The sequence below is a fragment of the Coffea arabica genome, chromosome 1c, assembly GCF_036785885.1.
Source record: "Coffea arabica cultivar ET-39 chromosome 1c, Coffea Arabica ET-39 HiFi, whole genome shotgun sequence".
Taxonomy (NCBI): domain Eukaryota; kingdom Viridiplantae; phylum Streptophyta; class Magnoliopsida; order Gentianales; family Rubiaceae; genus Coffea; species Coffea arabica.
Genome location: NC_092310.1, coordinates 26463931 through 26471254, shown reverse-complemented (window position 1 = coordinate 26471254; position 7324 = coordinate 26463931).

Sequence of the window (7324 nt, the reverse complement as noted above, 5' to 3'; positions counted from 1 at the left end):
CTCCACTTTCTCCGATTCCTTCCACCTCACATACCCCTACCGGGCCCGAACTCCAATCAGATCAGAAATGGTAATACTCGAGTATACCCGGAATCAAGGGTCTCAATACCCAAAGATCCCAAAACAGACTACCGTGGTTCGTTATCTAATCGACCAGGCCCTTGCCGGCCCGACTCGAGTAACTTGCCACAGGGGTTGAGCTCAGAGATCACAGAAAGGTCGTTGGATACAAGTTTCCAAACGACGTCTGAACAGATACAGATACAGATACAGATATCATATACAGATACAAATTTAGATTCGCACCCAAATTGGCATATGAACAGACAAGAGAACGAGTGTGATAAAGTACACCCTCATCTCTTACAAATTAAACAGATAGTGTAGTCATTTAAATCACAGATTGCAGGGCAGAAATCAAGTTAAACAACAATTGAGGGGAGTGGTACAGTCACCGGTCCAAGTATGGATACTTCCAAAAGGTTTCACTTCAAACTGGCTTTAATCGCCAAGAAACCCTAAACGAACCAAAGTAAAACAATTATGGTTCCCACTTTCACGAATCTAGTACACGAAATGTATAACTAAGACTTAACTATAAGTCATGTGCTTGATCATTTTAGCTACCAGTGCAAAGAAATAACAATGAAATTAGAGGAAAAGGTAGCGGTTGGTATAAAAAACATGAACAACCCTAAAACCCTTCGCTCAAGTCACAAGTAAATCCAACTAGCCTTCAAGTAAAAATTTCGGCAGCAAGTCCCTTGTGTTTACCTATTTTCTAGCCATTAATGGCTTCATTATTTCCTCAAATCAGTCCCCATATCTCATACCAAAAATAATCTCATTTCCAAAAGCCGTTCACTAAGCTTAAAGTCATTCAAGTATAAGATTTAGCTAGGAAAATGACCGGAAACGAAAGTCAAGCCCTAAAACTATTCAAATAAACACAATAGGACTCGCTTACAAGTCATAAACCAATTCCAGATATCACCAAAATAGGGCTCCATAAACATACATAAGCATTAGATAAAACCAGAAAAATCCGGAAATGTAGTTAAGCGTTTACCCGAAAAAACAATTTTTGACATCATTATGCGGTTTTGGTACCAATGGCACTACGATTATTAGATGAAGGTAAAAGACCCACCGTTTCGAAGCTAAGAGATAGGGTTACAATATTACAGAAGGTCACTCAGCCCATTTTTGAGTGTAACCAGGTCAAAAATGCAAGATACTACATCAAAACCGTAAAAACAGATTCACAAAACGCATTCTGGTGTAAACATCATAACTCAGCCTACACAAGTCCAAATCCAGAAATTCCAAAGCCACTCGAAAGCTTAGAAACAGGGATACATTTCATCAAAAGACCTCAATAACCAAATCCAAAGCAATTCCAGCCAAAACAACCAATTACAGGCGCAGTTCTTACATTCGGGTAAAACCAGGACAACAAGGGTAATTTCGACTTTTCTCATTCTACACTACTCTGATTGACCTGAAATTTTGCAGGCACCTCTAAAATGTCATTCCCTACAACTTTCATGTTTAAGCTAAGGCCAATTCGGCCTCTAACTAGGAGCTATAAATTCGGGCAGAATGTTCCCACTCAAACCCTAATTTTCTGAAATTTCTTCCAAACCAGAAATTGGTTGCAATTAATCACTTTTTCCACCTCCTAGAGTCATTATATACCATTTCCAATCATCATAGATAGCCACACAATCATGTTCATATTAAAACAGAAAAATCCCCAAAAATAATAAAACTTCATCACTTCAACCACAAATCAAGAAATAATCCATAATATTGCATCTCATACCACTACCAATCATGAATTTAACATCATTAGAGGGAGGAGATGTAACAGCCCCACCTTCCCCTAAGGCGAACCAAAGGGGTTAGCGGACTGCCTGCCCAGCTCTCGCCAGGACTAACGGTACAGTTTACGTCGTTCTATTACGTTCCGAAACATACCAAAGCGCGCAAACAAGTCAAAATCACTAAATAAAAAAAAATGAAAATCGAAGCCGGAATGAATAGTTCAGGACACGTCAGAATCCGGCCGGAATCTGGCCGGATTTCCGGCCGGATTCTCGGCCGGATACAAGGCCGAGAGCAATCCAAAATTTTTCCAAAATCCTTCCTAATCCGGCCGGCAATCCGGCCAGTTTCTGGCCGGATTCCTGGCCGGATTCGGTCCTGTTCATTCCCGCCAAATTTTTTCCTTCTCCGTTTGAAATGCGTCTAGATCCAAAATCCATCCAATCATCAACCAAACATATATATACATTGAAATTCAACTTTTACAACCATAGTGGCATGCCAAAAACCATTTATCATGAATATACATACTCGGTTTGCCAATCAAAGAAAATGAACCCAATACACAATAGGGTTTCATTCAACAAGCTAAACAAAAGCCATTTACACTAGCTCAACTTGGCAATCGACTATCCAAATCAGTCCCAAAAGTAATTATATCCCTGTAAGGAAAACAAATGGAACGGGATGAGCTAAAGCCCAGTGAGTTACTACCACATAAGCAGTAAAGATCACATAAGCATAATCTTTCATTTCAAGTACACACTTAAGAAGTAAACAAGTCGGTAAAAGGATACGGATGGCCCTCAAGAGCCCGTTTCCATGCTTACATTCTTGATCCAATCTCATTGACGCGTCAATGTTTAAGAATACCCGACCGTAGATCTCACTTCACTCCATTCCTTCCACCCAACATACCCCAACCGGGCCCGCACTCCAATTCAGTAGCTTTTGGTAATACTCGAGTATACCGGAACCAAGAGTCTCATTACTACAAGGTTCCTCAGTACAGTCCCCGTGGTATGTCACTTATCACGACCAAGCCCTTGCCGGCTCGATCCAAATGACCACCAAACGGGGTTGAGCTCAGTAATACAGTGAGGTCGTTGGACATCGTCCAAACAACACCAAATCAGTTTTCCAAGATTGCAATTCAATAACTCATATAGCCAGTGCAGTATTTCAGTATAACAGTAAGCAGTCATGAATGAAATCACAAGGGGTGAGGGCGGTCAAGTACACCCTCACCTCAATCACTTCCAATAACCAATTAAGTCTTCAAGGCATCAAATACACATAGAGCAAAGCCATATTATAACAAGTAAGTGAGTAGTATACTCACTAAGTGAGAAAGTGGTGTTTCATACACCGAGGTCACCAAGACGTCGTGAGCTACCGTCACGCCCTAGAATCACGCAACAAATGCAATGAGACTCGATAACGAGTCGTATAGCAATGCTGAACACAACCCCAATAGGGTTTCATATGCATGTACAAGCATAATAGCAAACCAGAAATTAAGAAAGGGCTTGAACTTAAGCCTTCATAGGAAAACCGGTTTTGACGTCATAATGCGGTAATGGTACAACTCTCACTACAATTATCGGTTGGGGGTGTAAGACCCACCGTTTCGAAGCTATGGAACAGGGCTACAATAATGTAGAAGACCACTCAATTCAGTTCCTAACACAACTTAGTCAAAAGTGCCAAATACTAAACCAGAATCACCAAAACAGGTTTGCAAAACACAGAAAACTGTAATCGGTATATCTCAGTCCATACAAGTCCAAATGCCGAAATTCCAAAGGCATATGTTAGCTCAGACATTCAGCTACATTTCATCAGAAGACACCAACTTCAAAATCCAAACCAATTCCAGTCAAAAGGGCCAATTACTAACGCAGTTTTCGCATTCTGATCAAAACAGAACAGCTACAGTAAAAACGGCATAACTCACTCTACACTCATCCAAATGACCTGAAATTTTACAGGCACCTCAAACACATCAATACCTACAACCTTTATGTTTTGAGCAAAGTCTAATTCGGCCTCTAACCCAGTGATCTGAAACCGGACAGAATTGGGATTTTATGAACCCTAACTTTCCATTTTTCACACCAAATCCAAAATTGATTGCATTTAACCACAATTCACACTCACTAGAGTCATTTCCAACCATTACAATTCATCATACAAGCCCCCAACATCAAGATCATATTAAACCAGAAAAATTCCCAATAAAATAAAAACTTCACCAAAACAAGCCAAATCAAGAGATAAATCACATTTTCAAACACTCAAGCCACTTCTAAGCATCATATAACCATTATTAGAGGTAGTAGGGTGTTCAAGCAACACTTACCAAGAAATCAAGAGAGAGAGGGATTGTGGACACCTTTGCTCTTCAAACAAACTTCACTACAACCCTTACTAGCACTAGAAGGTAAGGTTTTATGGAGTGAAATCTAACTAAACACTTGATTTGGTGGATTTTGGACCAATTGGAAGCTTGAAGTTGATGAAGTTTCTTCTTTCTTCTTGCTAGAAGGGCCGGCCAACACAAGGTAAGAAAATGGTGTTTTTTTGTGAATTTTTGGAATATTTACTTAAGTGGTCAAAAGTCAAAAAAATTGTCAAAAGGTGAATAGTGTTTCTTAAGTCACAACCAACCATATTGTGACACTTGTCACAATCATTAATGCATTCTTATCTTTCTTTTTCCCTCTCACATCAATCACTTCACACATTCCACTTATCTCTTAACACCCGATAAATTTTACACATTATCCGAAACTTAACCTTATTGGCCGAATTTTTCCGAACTTTTCGCACTAGTGGGTCCCACGTCCGATATACGTTCTTAATTTCTCAAAATCCATTCGATACTAGAAAAATCATCTAAAAACTATAATTGCTCATAAAATCCACCAGGTAAATAATTCTAAGCCAGAAAATGCAAAAATTATGCAATTAAGGGAACTAAAACCCTAGGAAAATATTAGGGTTTTTACGGGTTCTCACACTCTCTCCCCCTTAAAAGAATTTCGTCCTCGAAATTCCTTATCATTGATTACTCCGGGATTAAATTGAGCACTATACTTAGCCAACAGACCGGTATCCCTTCACTGGCCAGGTTTAGTAAATTATTACCTTCCACGTCCTCTAAGTGGTCAAAGACTTGATGTTGTTCTAAGGAGTACACCCGAGAAGACACGTTCGATCCATCCTTGTCCCCCTTCGACTGGTCAGGGTGGGTCGTGGTTGGTGGCAGAGACCCTTGCCTCTCGCGCAGGCGAGCCGGACAGTTAGCAATTTGATGTTCGGCACTCCCACAGGGCAAGCATTTTCCTCCTTTCCTCCAGCAATTGTCCTCCGAGTGGTTTAATTTTCCGCAATACCCGCAGGGTCCGCGTGCTGCAGAAGCTGAGCCTCCTCTTGACGGCCTCTCTGGTGACATTTCCGGCATCCTCACTCCTCCCGTTCCCCGCCCAAATTTGGGAGGGATACTTTCATCCTCCAGTCCCGAATTGTTTCCAAGAAATCCTCTCTTTTTCGCCTGAAAGTTTTTCACCTGGAGCCTAGCATTCTCTACCCGTTGTGCCTTTTCCACTGCTTCACTGAAGGCGTTAATTTGGGCTGCCGCGAGGACCTTCTGGATTTCTACGTTCAGGCCCTGGACAAATCGCCGTATTCTTCGTTGCTCGGTCAAGATCAACTCAGGCGCAAACTTGGATAAACGGGTAAATTGACTCTCATATTCCGCCACAGTTTGAGCCCCTTGGCGGAGCCTAATGAACTCGTCCTCCTTCCTCTCCTGGACTAGAGGAGGGAAAAATTTTGCATTAAATTCTCGGATGAAGTTCACCCAAGTCCTCAGCGTCTGCTCCCGTTCCTATTTCTGCCTAATTACATTCCACCAGGAACGGGCCGCTCCCTCAAGTTGAAACACGGCGAAAGTCACCTGCCGTTCATCGGGGTAGTGTAGGGCTGCAAATATGTCAACCATCTTTTCAAGCCATCTCTCAGCAACGTCCGGGTCAGGTTCCCCAACAAACTTCGGCGGGGCAAACTTTTGGAAACGTTCGAGAGCTCTATCTTAGCTCTCGACATGGTTACCAGGGTTTCCAGGGTTAGGGTTTGGGTTTTGGCCCTGTTGTTGCACTACTTGTGCGAGTAGGTTTGTCATTTGCTGCATAGCAGCAGCTATCTGCAAATTGGGGTCTATTTGAGGTGCAGGATTGGTTCCAGTAGAGGTTTCCTGTGACGGCCCCACTTCCCCCTAGGGCGTACCCCAGGGTTCAGCAGGTCGCCTGCCCAGCTCTCGCCAGGACTCACTCACTATGGAACTCGAATCATGTATATACATCCATAGACAATAGATGCTCAAGTAAAAGATAAGAAACTTCTACACACCAGAAGTCTTCAAAGTTTTTACCATTCAAGTACAAACATCGAATATACAAGGGTTCTCATTCCTCATACAACCAGTCCGTGCCAAGCACTAGGGCGAGAACCATTACAAGGCCAAAGAACTAGATCAACTAGACTATACAGAACGCTCGTCCTTGCTCGCCTTCCCCTGCTAAGGAAAACAATTGACGTGGTATGAGCTCAAAAGCCCAGTGAGGTTCTATATATATAAACAAGTAATTAAACAAGGAACATTAGTCATGTAATAACATTTAATCCAGAAAACATGTTCAATATAAAGCAATGATAATACATTCATTAAAAGGATACAGGCTCACGAGGAGCTATTTGTTTGTTCTTTCGTTCCCCTGACATTTCCCCTTATTCCTCCAATCGTTTGAAAATACATTTTTTGTAAGTAGAATCCCTCGTTCATCCTTTTGTTCGTTCATCCCCTTTTCCGGACGTTGACCGGACTCCACCCATCCGGACATTGGCCGGACTCCACCCATCCGGACGTAGCCGGACTACAAGGTAATACTCGAGTATACCAAATTCACCCAGGGTCACCATATCGCCCGACCGAGTCCGCTTCTGGCTCGAGTCGATCGGTAACGAAGGGCAGGGCCCAATTCAGCCAAAAGGCTTACATCATGCGCAACTAATGTTTCCATCATTAAATCATCGAAAATTTCATATTTATTTAGGTCGAGTGCGATAAAGTACACACTCACCTAGAAAAAGTTCATTTTAGAAATCATAGAAAACAAGTAACATTTAATCAAATAGTCACAAATAATCACATAGACCCAACAATCCATATAGTCATACAAACAAAACATATATAGAACACTCACCTACGTATGAAAAACAATGGCAAAATATCACTCCGGATATTATCTTTAATCACCGAGAAAACCTAAGATTAAACGAAAAGAATATTACAGCTCATTTATCACAACCAATTAGGTGCAATCAAAGAGGCTCGACGAATGATGAGTAGAACGTAATAAAAGACTTTAAAGTGGAACGAGGACATTTGGACCCGTGGACAAAAATAACTAGGGTTTCATAGACCACACATAAA